This window comes from Bombina bombina, chromosome 8 (genome assembly GCF_027579735.1).
Source record: "Bombina bombina isolate aBomBom1 chromosome 8, aBomBom1.pri, whole genome shotgun sequence".
Lineage (NCBI taxonomy): Eukaryota > Metazoa > Chordata > Amphibia > Anura > Bombinatoridae > Bombina > Bombina bombina.
In genome coordinates this window covers 295,436,803-295,454,114 of record NC_069506.1, presented here as the reverse complement: position 1 = coordinate 295,454,114, position 17,312 = coordinate 295,436,803, and the positions used below count along the sequence as shown (strand labels likewise).

Here is a 17,312-nt window from a genome sequence, read left to right as displayed (position 1 = left end):
TACCTAGGTAGGCTCAGGAACAGCAAACACTACTGTGAGCTAGCTGGTGGCTGCAAACATGTGAGCCTCTTGTCATTGGCTAATAAGACTTGGTCAGTTTGCTCCAGTAGTGCAGAGTAAAGCAAATTAAATAATAGAAGTAAATTGGAAAGTTGTTAAAAATTGTATGTTCTATCTGATTCATCAAGTAAATAGTTTGGGTCCCAAGTTCCTTTAAGGAACACTCCATTTGTATGCAGCTCTTATTTATTTTATTCAGACATAACTAAGTATAATTTAAAACACAGAGGTCTAAAAATTTGCTACTCAGGAGCCAAAGAGAAAAAATGAGAAGCTGACTATACAACTGCTGAGGAGCCGGCTATACAGCTGCTGAGGATCAGGCTATACAGCTGCTGAGGAGCCAGCTATACAACTGCTGAGGAGCCGGCTATACAGCTGCTGAGGAGCCGGCTATAAAACTGTTGAGGAGCCGGCTATACAGCTGCTGAGGAGCCGGCTATAGAACTGCTGAGGAGCCGGCTATACAACTGCTGAGGAGCCGGCTATACAACTGCTGAGGAGCCGGCTATACAACTGCTGAGGAGCCGGTTATACAACTGCTGAGGAGCCGGCTATACAACTGCTGAGGAGCCGGCTATACAACTGCTGAGGAGCCGGCTATACAACTGCTGAGGAGCCGGCTATACAACTGCTGAGGAGCCGGCTATACAACTGCTGAGGAGCCGGCTATACAACTGCTGAGGAGCCGGCTATACAACTGCTGAGGTGCCGGCTGTACAACTGCTGAGGTGCCGGCTATACAACTGCTGAGGTGCCGGCTATACAGCTGCTGAGGTGCCGGCTATACAACTGCTGAGGTGCCGGCTATACAACTGCTGAGGAGCCGGCTATACAACTGCTGAGGAGCCGGCTATACAACTGCTGAGGAGCCGGCTATACAGCTGCTGAGGTGCCGGCTATACAACTGCTGAGGTGCCGGCTATACAACTGCTGAGGTGTCTGCTATACAACTGCTGAGGTGCCTGCTATACAACTGCTGAGGAGCCGGCTATACAACTGCTGAGGAGCCGGCTATACAGCTGCTGAGGTGCCGGCTATACAACTGCTGAGGTGCCGGCTATACAACTGCTGAGGTGCCGGCTATACAACTGCTGAGGTGCCGGCTATACAACTGCTGATGTGCCGGCTATACAACTGCTGAGGTGCCGGCTATACAACTGCTGAGGTGCCGGCTATACAACTGCTGAGGTGCCGGCTATACAACTGCTGAGGAGCCGGCTGTACAACTGTTGAGGAGCCGGCTGTACAACTGCTGAGGTGCCGGCTGTACAACTGCTGAGGTGCCGGCTATACAACTGCTGAGGTGCCGGCTATACAGCTGCTGAGGAGCCGGCTATACAACTGCTGAGGTGCCGGCTATACAACTGCTGAGGTGCCGGCTATACAACTGCTTAGGTGCCGGCTATACAACTGCTTAGGTGCCGGCTATACAACTGCTTAGGTGCCGGCTATACAACTGCTGAGGTGCCGGCTATACAACTGCTGAGGAGCCGGCTATACAACTGCTGAGGTGCCGGCTATACAACTGCTTAGGTGCCGGCTATACAACTGCTTAGGTGCCGGCTATACAACTGCTGAGGTGCCGGCTATACAACTGCTGAGGTGCCGGCTATACAACTGCTGAGGTGCCGGCTATACAACTGCTGAGGTGCCGGCTATACAACTGCTGAGGTGCCGGCTATACAACTGCTGAGGTGCCGGCTATACAACTGCTGAGGTGCCGGCTATACAACTGCTGAGGTGCCGGCTATACAACTGCTGAGGTGCCGGCTATACAACTGCTGAGGTGCCGGCTATACAACTGCTGAGGTGCCGGCTATACAACTGCTGAGGTGCCGGCTATACAACTGCTGAGGTGCCGGCTATACAACTGCTGAGGAGCCGGCTGTACAACTGTTGAGGAGCCGGCTGTACAACTGCTGAGGTGCCGGCTGTACAACTGCTGAGGTGCCGGCTATACAACTGCTGAGGTGCCGGCTATACAGCTGCTGAGGAGCCGGCTATACAACTGCTGAGGTGCCGGCTATACAACTGCTGAGGTGCCGGCTATACAACTGCTTAGGTGCCGGCTATACAACTGCTTAGGTGCCGGCTATACAACTGCTTAGGTGCCGGCTATACAACTGCTGAGGTGCCGGCTATACAACTGCTGAGGTGCCGGCTATACAACTGCTTAGGTGCCGGCTATACAACTGCTTAGGTGCCGGCTATACAACTGCTTAGGTGCCGGCTATACAACTGCTGAGGTGCCGGCTATACAACTGCTGAGGAGCCGGCTATACAACTGCTGAGGTGCCGGCTATACAACTGCTTAGGTGCCGGCTATACAACTGCTTAGGTGCCGGCTATACAACTGCTGAGGTGCCGGCTATACAACTGCTGAGGAGCCGGCTATACAACTGCTTAGGTGCCGGCTATACAACTGCTGAGGTGCCGGCTATACAACTGCTGAGGTGCCGCCTGTACAACTGCTGAGGTGCCGGCTATACAACTGCTTAGGTGCCGGCTATACAACTGCTGAGGAGCCGGCTATACAACTGCTGAGGTGCCGGCTATACAGCTGCTGAGGTGCCGGCTATACAACTGCTGAGGTGCCGGCTATACAACTGCTGAGGTGCCGGCTATACAACTGCTGAGGTGCCGGCTATACAACTGCTGAGGTGCCGGCTATACAACTGCTGAGGAGCCGGCTATACAACTGCTGAGGTGCCGGCTATACAACTGCTGAGGTGCCGGCTATACAACTGCTTAGGTGCCGGCTATACAACTGCTGAGGTGCCGGCTATACAACTGCTAAGCAGCCGGCTATACAACTGCTGAGGTGCCGGCTATACAGCTGCTGAGGTGCCGGCTATACAGCTGCTGAGGTGCCGGCTATACAACTGCTGAGGTGCCGGCTATACAACTGCTGAGGAGCCGGCTATACAGCTGCTGAGGTGCCGGCTATACAACAGCTGAGGTGCCGGCTATACAGCTGCTGAGGAGCCTGCTATACAACTGCTGAGGAGCCGGCTATACAACTGCTGAGGTGCCGCCTGTACAACTGCTGAGGTGCCGGCTATACAACTGCTTAGGTGCCGGCTATACAACTGCTGAGGAGCCGGCTATACAACTGCTGAGGTGCCGGCTATACAGCTGCTGAGGTGCCGGCTATACAACTGCTGAGGTGCCGGCTATACAACTGCTGAGGAGCCGGCTATACAGCTGCTGAGGTGCCGGCTATACAACAGCTGAGGTGCCGGCTTTACAACTGCTGAGGTGCCGCCTGTACAACTGCTGAGGTGCCGGCTATACAACTGCTTAGGTGCCGGCTATACAACTGCTGAGGAGCCGGCTATACAACTGCTGAGGTGCCGGCTATACAGCTGCTGAGGTGCCGGCTATACAACTGCTGAGGTGCCGGCTATACAACTGCTGAGGTGCCGGCTATACAACTGCTGAGGTGCCGGCTATACAACTGCTGAGGTGCCGGCTATACAACTGCTGAGGTGCCGGCTATACAGCTGCTGAGGTGCCGGCTATACAGCTGCTGAGGTGCCGGCTATACAGCTGCTGAGGAGCCGGCTATACAGCTGCTGAGGTGCCGGCTATACAGCTGCTGAGGTGCCGGCTATACAACTGCTGAGGTGCCGGCTATACAACTGCTGAGGTGCCGGCTATACAACTGCTGAGGTGCCGGCTATACAACTGCTGAGGTGCCGGCTATACAACTGCTGAGGTGCCGGCTATACAACTGCTGAGGTGCCGGCTATACAACTGCTGAGGTGCCGGCTATACAACTGCTGAGGAGCCGGCTATACAACTGTTGAGGTGCCGGCTATACAGCTGCTGAGGAGCCGGCTATACAACTGCTGAGGAGCCGGCTATACAACTGCTGAGGTGCCGGCTGTACAACTGCTGAGGAGCCGGCTATACAGCTGCTGAGGTGCCGGCTATACAACTGCTTAGGTGCCGGCTATACAACTGCTTAGGTGCCGGCTATACAACTGCTTAGGTGCCGGCTATACAACTGCTGAGGTGCCGGCTATACAACTGCTGAGGAGCCGGCTATACAACTGCTGAGGTGCCGGCTATACAGCTGCTGAGGAGCCGGCTATACAACTGCTGAGGAGCCGGCTATACAACTGCTGAGGTGCCGGCTGTACAACTGCTGAGGAGCCGGCTATACAGCTGCTGAGGAGCCGGCTATACAACTGCTGAGGAGCCGGCTATACAGCTGCTGAGGTGCCGGCTATACAGCTGCTGAGGTGCCGGCTATACAACTGCTGAGGTGCCGGCTATACAGCTGCTGAGGAGCCGGCTATACAACTGCTGAGGAGCCGGCTATACAACTGCTGAGGTGCCGGCTGTACAACTGCTGAGGAGCCGGCTATACAGCTGCTGAGGAGCCGGCTATACAACTGCTGAGGAGCCGGCTATACAGCTGCTGAGGTGCCGGCTATACAGCTGCTGAGGTGCCGGCTATACAACTGCTGAGGAGCCGGCTATACAACTGCTGAGGAGCCGGCTATACAACTGCTGAGGAGCCGGCTATACAACTGCTGAGGTGCCGGCTATACAACTGCTGAGGAGCCGGCTATACAACTGCTGAGGTGCCGGCTATACAACTGCTGAGGTGCCGGCTATACAACTGCTGAGGTGCCGGCTGTACAACTGCTGAGGAGCCGGCTATACAGCTGCTGAGGAGCCGGCTATACAACTGCTGAGGAGCCGGCTATACAGCTGCTGAGGTGCCGGCTATACAACTGCTGAGGAGCCGGCTATACAGCTGCTGAGGTGCCAGCTATACAACTGCTGAGGTGCCGGTTATACAACTGCTGAGGTGCCAGCTATACAACTGCTGAGGAGCCGGCTATACAACTGCTGAGGAGCCGGCTATACAACTGCTGAGGAACCGGCTATACAACTGCTGAGGTGCCGGCTATACAGCTGCTGAGGAGCCGGCTATACAACTGCTGAGGTGCCGGCTATACAGCTGCTAAGGTGCCGGCTATACAACTGCTGAGGTGCCGGTTATACAACTGCTGAGGTGCCGGTTATACAACTGCTGAGGTGCCGGCTATACAACTGCTGAGGAGCCGGCTATGCAGCTACTGAGGTGCCGGCTATACAACTGCTGAGGTGCCGGCTATACAACTGCTGAGGTGCCAGCTATACAACTGCTGAGGAGCCGGCTATACAACTGCTGAGGTGCCGGCTATACAACTGCTGAGGTGCCGGCTATACAACTGCTTAGGTGCCGGCTATACAACTGCTGAGGTGCCGGCTATACAACTGCTAAGCAGCCGGCTATACAACTGCTGAGGTGCCGGCTATACAGCTGCTGAGGTGCCGGCTATACAGCTGCTGAGGTGCCGGCTATACAACTGCTGAGGTGCCGGCTATACAACTGCTGAGGAGCCGGCTATACAGCTGCTGAGGTGCCGGCTATACAACAGCTGAGGTGCCGGCTATACAGCTGCTGAGGAGCCTGCTATACAACTGCTGAGGAGCCGGCTATACAACTGCTGAGGTGCCGCCTGTACAACTGCTGAGGTGCCGGCTATACAACTGCTTAGGTGCCGGCTATACAACTGCTGAGGAGCCGGCTATACAACTGCTGAGGTGCCGGCTATACAACTGCTGAGGTGCCGGCTATACAGCTGCTGAGGTGCCGGCTATACAGCTGCTGAGCTGCCGGCTATACAGCTGCTGAGGAGCCGGCTATACAGCTGCTGAGGTGCCGGCTATACAACTGCTGAGGAGCCGGCTATACAACTGCTGAGGTGCCGGCTATTCAACTGCTGAGGTGCCGGCTATAGAACAGCTGAGGAGCCGGCTATACAACTGCTGAGGTGCCGGCTATACAGCTGCTGAGGTGCCGGCTATACAGCTGCTGAGGTGCCGGCTATACAGCTGCTGAGGTGCCGGCTATACAACTGCTGAGGTGCCGGCTATACAACTGCTGAGGAGCCGGCTATACAGCTGCTGAGGTGCCGGCTATACAACAGCTGAGGTGCCGGCTTTACAACTGCTGAGGTGCCGCCTGTACAACTGCTGAGGTGCCGGCTATACAACTGCTTAGGTGCCGGCTATACAACTGCTGAGGAGCCGGCTATACAACTGCTGAGGTGCCGGCTATACAACTGCTGAGGTGCCGGCTATACAGCTGCTGAGGTGCCGGCTATACAACTGCTGAGGAGCCGGCTATACAGCTGCTGAGGTGCCGGCTATACAACTGCTGAGGTGCCGGCTATACAACTGCTGAGGTGCCAGCTATACAACTGCTGAGGAGCCGGCTATACAACTGCTGAGGTGCCGGCTATACAACTGCTGAGGTGCCGGCTATACAACTGCTTAGGTGCCGGCTATACAACTGCTGAGGTGCCGGCTATACAACTGCTAAGCAGCCGGCTATACAACTGCTGAGGTGCCGGCTATACAGCTGCTGAGGTGCCGGCTATACAGCTGCTGAGGTGCCGGCTATACAACTGCTGAGGTGCCGGCTATACAACAGCTGAGGAGCCGGCTATACAGCTGCTGAGGTGCCGGCTATACAACAGCTGAGGTGCCGGCTATACAGCTGCTGAGGAGCCTGCTATACAACTGCTGAGGAGCCGGCTATACAACTGCTGAGGTGCCGCCTGTACAACTGCTGAGGTGCCGGCTATACAGCTGCTGAGGTGCCGGCTATACAGCTGCTGAGGTGCCGGCTATACAGCTGCTGAGGAGCCGGCTATACAGCTGCTGAGGTGCCGGCTATACAACTGCTGAGGAGCCGGCTATACAACTGCTGAGGTGCCGGCTATTCAACTGCTGAGGTGCCGGCTATAGAACAGCTGAGGAGCCGGCTATACAACTGCTGAGGTGCCGGCTATACAGCTGCTGAGGTGCCGGCTATACAACTGCTTAGGTGCCGGCTATACAACTGCTGAGGAGCCGGCTATACAACTGCTGAGGTGCCGGCTATACAACTGCTGAGGTGCCGGCTATACAGCTGCTGAGGTGCCGGCTATACAGCTGCTGAGGTGCCGGCTATACAGCTGCTGAGGAGCCGGCTATACAGCTGCTGAGGTGCCGGCTATACAACTGCTGAGGAGCCGGCTATACAACTGCTGAGGTGCCGGCTATTCAACTGCTGAGGTGCCGGCTATAGAACAGCTGAGGAGCCGGCTATACAACTGCTGAGGTGCCGGCTATACAGCTGCTGAGGTGCCGGCTATACAGCTGCTGAGGTGCCGGCTATACAGCTGCTGAGGTGCCGGCTATACAACTGCTGAGGTGCCGGCTATACAACTGCTGAGGAGCCGGCTATACAGCTGCTGAGGTGCCGGCTATACAACAGCTGAGGTGCCGGCTTTACAACTGCTGAGGTGCCGCCTGTACAACTGCTGAGGTGCCGGCTATACAACTGCTTAGGTGCCGGCTATACAACTGCTGAGGAGCCGGCTATACAACTGCTGAGGTGCCGGCTATACAACTGCTGAGGTGCCGGCTATACAGCTGCTGAGGTGCCGGCTATACAGCTGCTGAGGTGCCGGCTATACAGCTGCTGAGGTGCCGGCTATACAGCTGCTGAGGTGCCGGCTATACAGCTGCTGAGGAGCCGGCTATACAGCTGCTGAGGTGCCGGCTATACAACTGCTGAGGAGCCGGCTATACAACTGCTGAGGTGCCGGCTATTCAACTGCTGAGGTGCCGGCAATAGAACACCTGAGGAGCCAGCTATACAACTGGTGAGGAGCCGGCTATACAACTGCTGAGGTGCCGGCTATACAACTGCTGAGGAGCCGGCTTTACAACTGCCGAGGTGCCGGCTATACAGCTGCTAAGGTGCCGGCTATACAACTGCTGAGGTGCCGGTTATACAACTGCTGAGGTGCCGGTTATACAACTGCTGAGGTGCCGGCTATACAACTGCTGAGGAGCCGGCTATACAACTGCTGAGGAGCCGGCTATACAACTGCTGAGGAGCCGGTTATACAACTGCTGAGGTGCCTGCTATACAACTGCTGAGGAGACGGCTATACAACTGCTGAGGTGCCGGTTATACAAATGCTGAGGTGCCGGCTATACAACTGCTGAGGTGCCGGCTATACAACTGCTGAGGTGCCGGCTATACAACTGCTGAGGTGCCGGCTATACAACTGCTGAGGTGCCGGCTATACAACTGCTGAGGAGCCGGCTATACAACTGCTGAGGTGCCGGCTATACAACTGCTGAGGTGCCAGCTATACAACTGCTGAGGTGCCGGCTATACAGCTGCTGAGGTGTCTGCTATACAACTGCTGAGGTGCCGGCTATACAACTGCTGAGGTGCCGGCTATACAACTGCTGAGGTGCCGGCTATACAACTGCTGAGGTGCCGGCTATACAACTGCTGAGGAGCCGGCTATACAACTGCTGAGGTGCCGGCTATACAGCTGCTGAGGTGTCTGCTATACAGCTGCTGAGGTGCCGGCTATACAACTGCATCATAAAGTTTAGTGGCAATTATCTTAAAGGGACATAGAGCTGCCATTAGGAAATGCTGTGTGGCACTATTGCTTGCACATACCGCTGCAATAGGGGTTAAACACATTGCTAGAGTCAGATGTAGAGGGACAATGCACTATAATGCACTAGCAGAGAGCAGTCGGCTATGCATGTATACCCCCCTCGTGTTCAGCTCTGAACCACTAGAGCAGGGGCAGTCTGAAGCCGATTTTAGCTGTGAATAGGAACAGAATTGTGCAGTAAGAGCACATTTGATTTTACATAATTTTCTCATCGCAGTTTTAGGTACATTTAAGAATATGTGTAAGTTATGTAGTCCATCAGTCATTGTCTTTAGTCCCACTGGAATTTTCTATTTCCTTCTAGGATTCATTAGGGGAGTTGTTCTTAAAGGTGCATGTATCTGCACATCAGCTAGCGCAGTGATGACATCACATATTATTGTACTATAATGCTATTGATATTTGCTATGTGAGTGAGCACCTGGGCATCTCGTCCCCTTTAACAAAACTCTGATAGGGTTATACATTAGTATGTTATGACAAGGGTTAACCCCTGGTCTGCCAAAGAATGAAAATTCTCCATGGCAGCTAAAAGGGTTAAAGGATACCAGGCCAAGATAAACTCCCACTCATGTTAGTTTAATCTGTCACTTCTCTGAGATGCTGTCAGCGTGCACTGGGCCCCCAGAATAAAGCAATGAGCACTGCTGCTTGTGCCAGGGCTGCGGTGAGATGCTGGCATTTCACAGGTGACTTGGAGGTCAATTGCTTAATCCTCTGTAATGCCTTAGCTATAGTTACCTAAGGCATTAAAGTGAGATGTTACATAGCAATTGTTAGGTTTACTAGTTAATGCATTGAAAGACACAGCATGACATTTTAAATAACTTTCCAAACTTTTATCTAATTGTAATAATATATTATCTAATTTGCTTTGTTCTCTTGGTATCTTTTGTTGAAAATCAAACCTATGTAGCCAATGGAAGCTAAGCTGCTGATTGGTGGTTGCCCTTATATGACTCATGTTATTGGCTCACCCAATGTGCTAAACTAGCTCCCAGTAGTTCATTGCAGCTCCTTCAACAAAGGATACCAACAGAATGAAGTAAATTTTATAACAGAAGCAAATTGGAAAGTTGTTTAAAAGGAAAGTAGTTTAAAATTGTATGTTCTATCTAAATCATGAAAGAAACATTTTCGGTTTCACGTCCTTTTAATACAGCATTTTATTTTCTGTGCTTTTATGTTCCTTTAATATGTAGCAAGGTCCGTACAAGCTCTAGGTGTAGTACCTACAATAACCACCAGGGCAGTTAGCATTTTAGAAAACATCTGGATACCAAATGAATGTGAAATAGATGGTAAACTATAAGCTGTTGTTGCACCTCCTGAACATAACACAAATGTGCTCCTGAACTAATATAAGGGCTCACAAAAGCCCAATAGATTATTTAAAGGGATGTAGTAAACCTACATTTGGTTCTATTTAACTATAGCATGCTATTACTTTTTGTTTTAACTAATTCTCTGCCATACATATTTATACTGTATTTAATGGTTGGACACGTTAAACTATTGCAGCTCCTGCGTGTTGCCAACAAAAGGCTGCAGAGGGTCACTCTGGCTGTTGATTGGCTAAGCTGCCAATATCCTTGTCTGTGGGCGGCACAGGAGCAAGCTGAGTGCACAAGTTTTCCTCAGTATTTAGCAGGGGTTAAACACGTGTGGCAGAGGGCAAAATCTGTCACAAAATCCTCTGCTCCATGTTTCTTTAAATTCACCGGTCATGATGCCTCAATACTTAAAGGGACAGTCTAGTCAAAATTAAACTGTCATGATTCAGATAGAGCAGACAATTTTAAGCAACTTTCTAATTTACTCCTATTATCAATTTCTCTTCGTTCGCTCGGTTTCTTAATTTTAAAAAGCGCAAATGTAAGCTTAGAAACCGGACCATTTTTGGTTCAGCACCTGGGTAGCACTTGCTGATTGGTGTATAAATGTAGCCATACAATCAGCAAGCGCTACCCAGGTGGTCGGGTTTCTAAGCTTACTTCCCAGCTTTTTAAAATAAAGATACCAAGAGAATGAAGAAAAATTCATAAGAAGACTAAATTAGAAAGTTGCTTAAAATTGCTGTTCTATCGGAATCATGAAAGTTGAATTTTGACTAGACTGTCCCTTTAAATAGTCAAACAAAGGCCTAGAACCAATAAGACGCACACCAACCACATCGGTAGTGTTACACGTGCCTGAAATGGTTTACGGACAGACAAATACATCATATATACCGATATAAAATGTGTTAAATAACTTCATGAGTTAGTAAGATCAATTTGTTCCATTTTTAAAGCTTTGTACTAATGGTTACCTGGCAAAGATCAAGTTCACACTAACGGCCAGCTTACAAGTGGAGCGCTATTTACTGCTTTCGCTAGAGCACTAATTGCGCTAGAAGTAAACTTTTTTTGTGCAAGTCAGGTTGCGCTGGTATTTTGAGTTGAAAGTAAAAAACATAATTTATGCTTACCTGATAAATTCCTTTCTTCTGTTGTGTGATCAGTCCACGGGTCATCATTACTTCTGGGATATAACTCCTCCCCAACAGGAAATGCAAGAGGATTCACCCAGCAGAGCTGCATATAGCTCCTCCCCTCTACGTCACTCCCAGTCATTCGACCAAGAATCAACGAGAAAGGAGAAACCAAGGGTGAAGTGGTGACTGGAGTATAATTTAAAAAATATTTACCTGCCTTAAAAAACAGGGCGGGCCGTGGACTGATCACACAACAGAAGAAAGGAATTTATCAGGTAAGCATAAATTATGTTTTCTTCTGTTATGTGTGATCAGTCCACGGGTCATCATTACTTCTGGGATACCAATACCAAAGCAAAAGTACACGGATGACGGGAGGGATAGGCAGGCTCATTATACAGAAGGAACCACTGCCTGAAGAACCTTTCTCCCAAAAATAGCCTCCGAAGAAGCAAAAGTGTCAAATTTGTAAAATTTGGAAAAAGTATGAAGCGAAGACCAAGTTGCAGCCTTGCAAATCTGTTCAACAGAGGCCTCATTCTTAAAGGCCCAAGTGGAAGCCACAGCTCTAGTAGAATGAGCTGTAATTCTTTCAGGAGGCTGCTGTCCAGCAGTCTCATAGGCTAAACGAATTATGCTACGAAGCCAGAAGGAGAGAGAGGTAGCCGAAGCCTTATGACCTCTCCTCTGACCAGAGTACACGACAAACAGGGAAGACGTTTGTCGAAAATCCTTAGTTGCCTGCAAGTAGAACTTGAGGGCACGAACTACATCCAGATTGTGTAGAAGACGTTCCTTCTTTGAAGAAGGATTCGGACACAGGGAAGGAACCACGATCTCTTGATTGATATTCCTGTTAGTGACTACCTTAGGTAAGAACCCAGGTTTAGTACGCAGCACTACCTTATCTGAATGAAAAATCAAATAAGGAGAATCACAATGTAAAGCTGATAACTCAGAGACTCTCCGAGCCGAAAAAATAGCCATTAAAAATAACACTTTCCAAGATAACAACTTTATATCAATGGAATGAAGGGGTTCAAACGGAACTCCTTGTAGAACGTTAAGAACAAGGTTTAAACTCCATGGCGGAGCAACAGTTTTAAACACAGGCTTAATTCTAGCTAAAGCCTGACAAAAGGCCTGGACGTCTGGATTTTCTGACAGACGCCTGTGCAACAAGATGGACAGAGCTGAGATCTGTCCCTTTAATGAACTAGCCGATAAACCCTTTCCTAAACCTTCTTGTAGAAAGGACAATATCCTAGGAATCCTAACCTTACTCCAGGAGTAACCTTTGGATTCGCACCAGTATAGGTATTTACGCCATATCTTATGGTAAATCCTTCTGGTAACAGGCTTCCTAGCCTGTATCAGGGTATCAATAACCGACTCAGAAAAACCACGTTTTGATAAAATCAAGCGTTCAATTTCCAAGCAGTCAGCTTCAGAGAAGTTAGATTTTGATGTTTGAATGGACCCTGTATCAGAAGGTCCTGTCTTAGAGGTAGAGACCAAGGCGGACAGGATGACATGTCCACTAGATCTGCATACCAAGTCCTGCGTGGCCATGCAGGCGCTATTAGAATCACTGATGCTCTCTCCTGTTTGATTTTGGCAATCAATCGAGGAAGCAGCGGGAAGGGTGGAAACACATAAGCCATCCCGAAGTTCCAAGGTGCTGTCAAAGCATCTATCAGAACCGCTCCCGGATCCCTGGATCTGGACCCGTAGCGAGGAAGTTTGGCGTTCTGGCGAGACGCCATGAGATCTATCTCTGGTTTGCCCCAACGTCGAAGTATTTGGGCAAAGACCTCCGGATGAAGTTCCCACTCCCCCGGATGAAAAGTCTGGCGACTCAAGAAATCCGCCTCCCAGTTCTCCACTCCCGGGATGTGGATTGCTGACAGGTGGCAAGAGTGAGACTCTGCCCAGCGAATTATCTTTGATACTTCCATCATTGCTAGGGAGCTTCTTGTCCCTCCTTGATGGTTGATGTAAGCTACAGTCGTGATGTTGTCCGACTGAAACCTGATGAACCCCCGAGTTTTTAACTGGGGCCAAGCCAGAAGGGCATTGAGAACTGCTCTCAATTCCAGAATGTTTATTGGTAGGAGACTTTCCTCCTGATTCCATTGTCCCTGAGCCTTCAGAGAATTCCAGACAGCGCCCCAACCTAGTAGGCTGGCGTCTGTTGTTACAATTGTCCAGTCCGGCCTGCTGAATGGCATCCCCCTGGACAGATGTGGCCGAGAAAGCCACCATAGAAGAGAGTTTCTGGTCTCTTGATCCAGATTCAGAGTAGGGGACAAGTCTGAGTAATCCCCATTCCACTGACTCAGCATGCACAATTGCAGCGGTCTGAGATGTAGACGTGCAAAGGGTACTATGTCCATTGCTGCTACCATTAAGCCGATCACCTCCATGCATTGAGCTACTGACGGGAGTTGAATGGAATGAAGGACACGGCATGCATTTAGAAGCTTTGTTAATCTGTCTTCTGTCAGATAAATCTTCATTTCTACAGAATCTATAAGAGTCCCCAAGAATGGAACTCTTGTGAGAGGAAAGAGAGAACTCTTCTTTTCGTTCACTTTCCATCCATGCGACCTTAGAAATGCCAGAACTAACTCTGTATGAGACTTGGCAGTTTGAAAGCTTGAAGCTTGTATCAGAATGTCGTCTAGGTACGGAGCTACCGAAATTCCTCGCGGTCTTAGTACCGCCAGAAGGGCACCCAGAACCTTTGTGAAGATTCTTGGAGCCGTAGCCAATCCGAATGGAAGAGCTACAAATTGGTAATGCCTGTCTAAGAAGGCAAACCTTAGATACCGGTAATGATCTTTGTGAATCGGTATGTGAAGGTAAGCATCCTTTAAATCCACTGTGGTCATGTACTGACCCTTTTGGATCATGGGTAAGATTGTCCGAATAGTTTCCATTTTGAACGATGGAACTCTTAGGAATTTGTTTAGGATCTTTAAATCCAAGATTGGCCTGAAAGTTCCCTCTTTTTTGGGAACCACAAACAGGTTTGAGTAAAACCCTTGTCCTTGTTCCGACCGCGGAACCGGATGGATCACTCCCATTAATAACAGATCTTGTACACAGCGTAGAAACGCTTCTTTCTTTATCTGGTTTGTTGACAACCTTGACAGATGAAATCTCCCTCGTGGGGGAGAGAATTTGAAGTCTAGAAGGTATCCCTGAGATATGATCTCTAGCGCCCAGGGATCCTGAACATCTCTTGCCCAAGCCTGGGCGAAGAGAGAGAGTCTGCCCCCCACTAGATCCGGTCCCGGATCGGGGGCCCTCGATTCATGCTGTCTTAGGGGCAGCAGCAGGTTTCCTGGCCTGCTTGCCCTTGTTCCAGGACTGGTTAGGTTTCCAGCCTTGTCTGTAACGAGCAACGGCTCCTTCCTGTTTTGGTGCAGTGGAAGTTGGTGCTGCTCCTGCTTTGAAATTCCGAAAGGGACGAAAATTAGACTGTCTAGCCTTAGCTTTGGCTTTGTCTTGAGGCAGGGCGTGGCCCTTACCTCCTGTAATGTCAGCGATAATTTCTTTCAAACCGGGCCCAAATAAAGTTTGCCCTTTGAAAGGTATATTAAGTAATTTGGACTTAGAAGTTACATCAGCTGACCAGGATTTTAGCCACAGCGCCCTACGTGCCTGAATGGCGAATCCTGAGTTCTTAGCCGTAAGTTTGGTTAAATGTACTACGGCCTCCGAAATGAATGAATTAGCTAGTTTAAGGACTCTAAGCCTGTCCGAAATGTCGTCCAGCGTAGCTGAACTAAGGTTCTCTTCCAGAGACTCCATCCAAAATGCTGCCGCAGCCGTAATCGGCGCGATGCATGCAAGGGGTTGCAATATAAAACCTTGTTGAACAAACATTTTCTTAAGGTAACCCTCTAATTTTTTATCCATTGGATCTGAAAAAGCACAGCTATCCTCCACCGGGATAGTGGTACGCTTAGCTAAAGTAGAAACTGCTCCCTCCACCTTAGGGACCGTTTGCCATAAGTCCCGTGTGGTGGCGTCTATTGGAAACATCTTTCTAAATATTGGAGGGGGTGAGAACGGCACACCGGGTCTATCCCACTCCTTAGTAACAATTTCAGTTAGTCTCTTAGGTATAGGAAAAACGTCAGTACTCGCCGGTACCGCAAAGTATTTATCCAACCTACACAATTTCTCTGGTATTGCAACAGTGTTACAATCATTAAGAGCCGCTAAAACCTCCCCTAGTAATACACGGAGGTTCTCCAATTTAAATTTAAAATTTGAAATATCTGAATCCAATCTGTTTGGATCAGAACCGTCACCCACAGAATGAAGCTCTCCGTCCTCATGCTCTGCAAGCTGTGACGCAGTATCAGACATGGCTCTAGTATTATCAGCGCACTCTGTTCTCACCCCAGAGTGATCACGCTTGCCCCTTAGTTCTGGTAATTTAGCCAAAACTTCAGTCATAACAGTAGCCATATCTTGTAATGTTATCTGTAATGGCCGCCCAGATGTACTAGGCGTCACAATATCACGCACCTCCCGGGCGGGAGATGCAGGTACTGACACGTGAGGCGAGTTAGTCGGCATAACTCTCCCCTCGCTGTTTGGTGAAATTTGTTCAATTTGTACAGATTGGCTTTTATTTAAAGTAGCATCAATACAGTTAGTACATAAATTTCTATTGGGCTCCACCTTGGCATTGGAACAAATGACACAGGTATCTTCCTCTGAATCAGACATGTTTAACACACTAGCAAATAAACTTGCAACTTGGTTACAATCTTATTTAACAAAAACGTACTGTGCCTCAAAGAAGCACTAAACGATTAAATGACAGTTGAAATAATGAACTGAAAAACTGTTATAGCATCAATCCTTGAAAACAACACAACTTTTAGCAAAGGTTTGTTCCCATTAGTAAAGTAACAATAATTAAATTTGAAACGTAAAAATAACAGAGCAACGTTTTTAATCACAGTCAATATATAAGTCTCACAGCTCTGCTGAGAGAATCTACCTCCCTTCAAAGAAGTTTGAAGACCCCTGAGTTCTGTTAGAGATGAACCGGATCATGCAGGAAATACAAGAGTAACTGACTGGAAATTTTTGATGCGTAGCAAAGAGCGCCAAAAACGGCCCCTCCCCCTCACACACAGCAGTGAGAGAGAAACGAAACTGTCACAATTAAAACAAGCAACTGCCAAGTGGAAAAATAATGCCCAAACATTTATTCACTCAGTACCTCAGAAAATGCAAACGATTCTACATTCCAGCAAAAACGTTTAACATAATAAATACCTATTAAAAGGTTTAATGTACTTTTTACAGAGTAATTCCAGTGAAGTACCATCCCCAGAATACTGAAGTGTAGAGTATACATACATGTCATTATAACGGTATGGCAGGATTTTCTCATCAATTCCATTCAGAAAATAAAAACTGCTACATACCTCAATGCAGATTCATCTGCCCGCTGTCCCCTGATCTGAAGCTTTTACCTCCCTCAGATGGCCGAGAAACAGCAATATGATCTTAACTGCTCCGGTTAAAATCATAGTAAAAACTCTGGTAGATTCTTCTTCAAACTCTGCCAGAGAGGCAATAACACGCTCCGGTGCTATTGTAAAATAACAAACTTTTGATTGAAGTTATAAAAACTAAGTATAATCACCATAGTCCTCTCACACATCCTATCTAGTCGTTGGGTGCAAGAGAATGACTGGGAGTGACGTAGAGGGGAGGAGCTATATGCAGCTCTGCTGGGTGAATCCTCTTGCATTTCCTGTTGGGGAGGAGTTATATCCCAGAAGTAATGATGACCCGTGGACTGATCACACATAACAGAAGAAAACTATTGTGCTTGCGCTAACCCGTGCCGTGCAAGCAGGTTACTTCTATCGCAATTAGACTGTTGCGCAAACTACATACAACATATTCTACTATGTGCAGAACATTGGAATGTGAAATATTTACAGTAAATACATAGTTAAAACCTTTATTAAATATTAATATTGCATAAATATGTTTATACATGTTTTAATCTACTTAATTGCAAAGGGCTTCAATGCACTTATATATATATATATATATATATATATATATATGTCTATATATCTGTACATATGTATTTATTTGTTTATATGTGTACAGTATATATGTCTGTAAATACATGACAGATATATGTATATATATATATATATTATATATATATATAAACATACATATAC

General features: G+C 48.8%; 1 protein-coding gene across 6 annotated transcripts in view; it reads right to left on the bottom strand.

The window, feature by feature from the left end:
• Positions 1–17,312, bottom strand: part of CASZ1 (castor zinc finger 1) — a 569,556-nt gene that overhangs the window by 308,829 nt on the left and 243,415 nt on the right. The gene's annotated exons all lie outside the window — the stretch shown is intronic.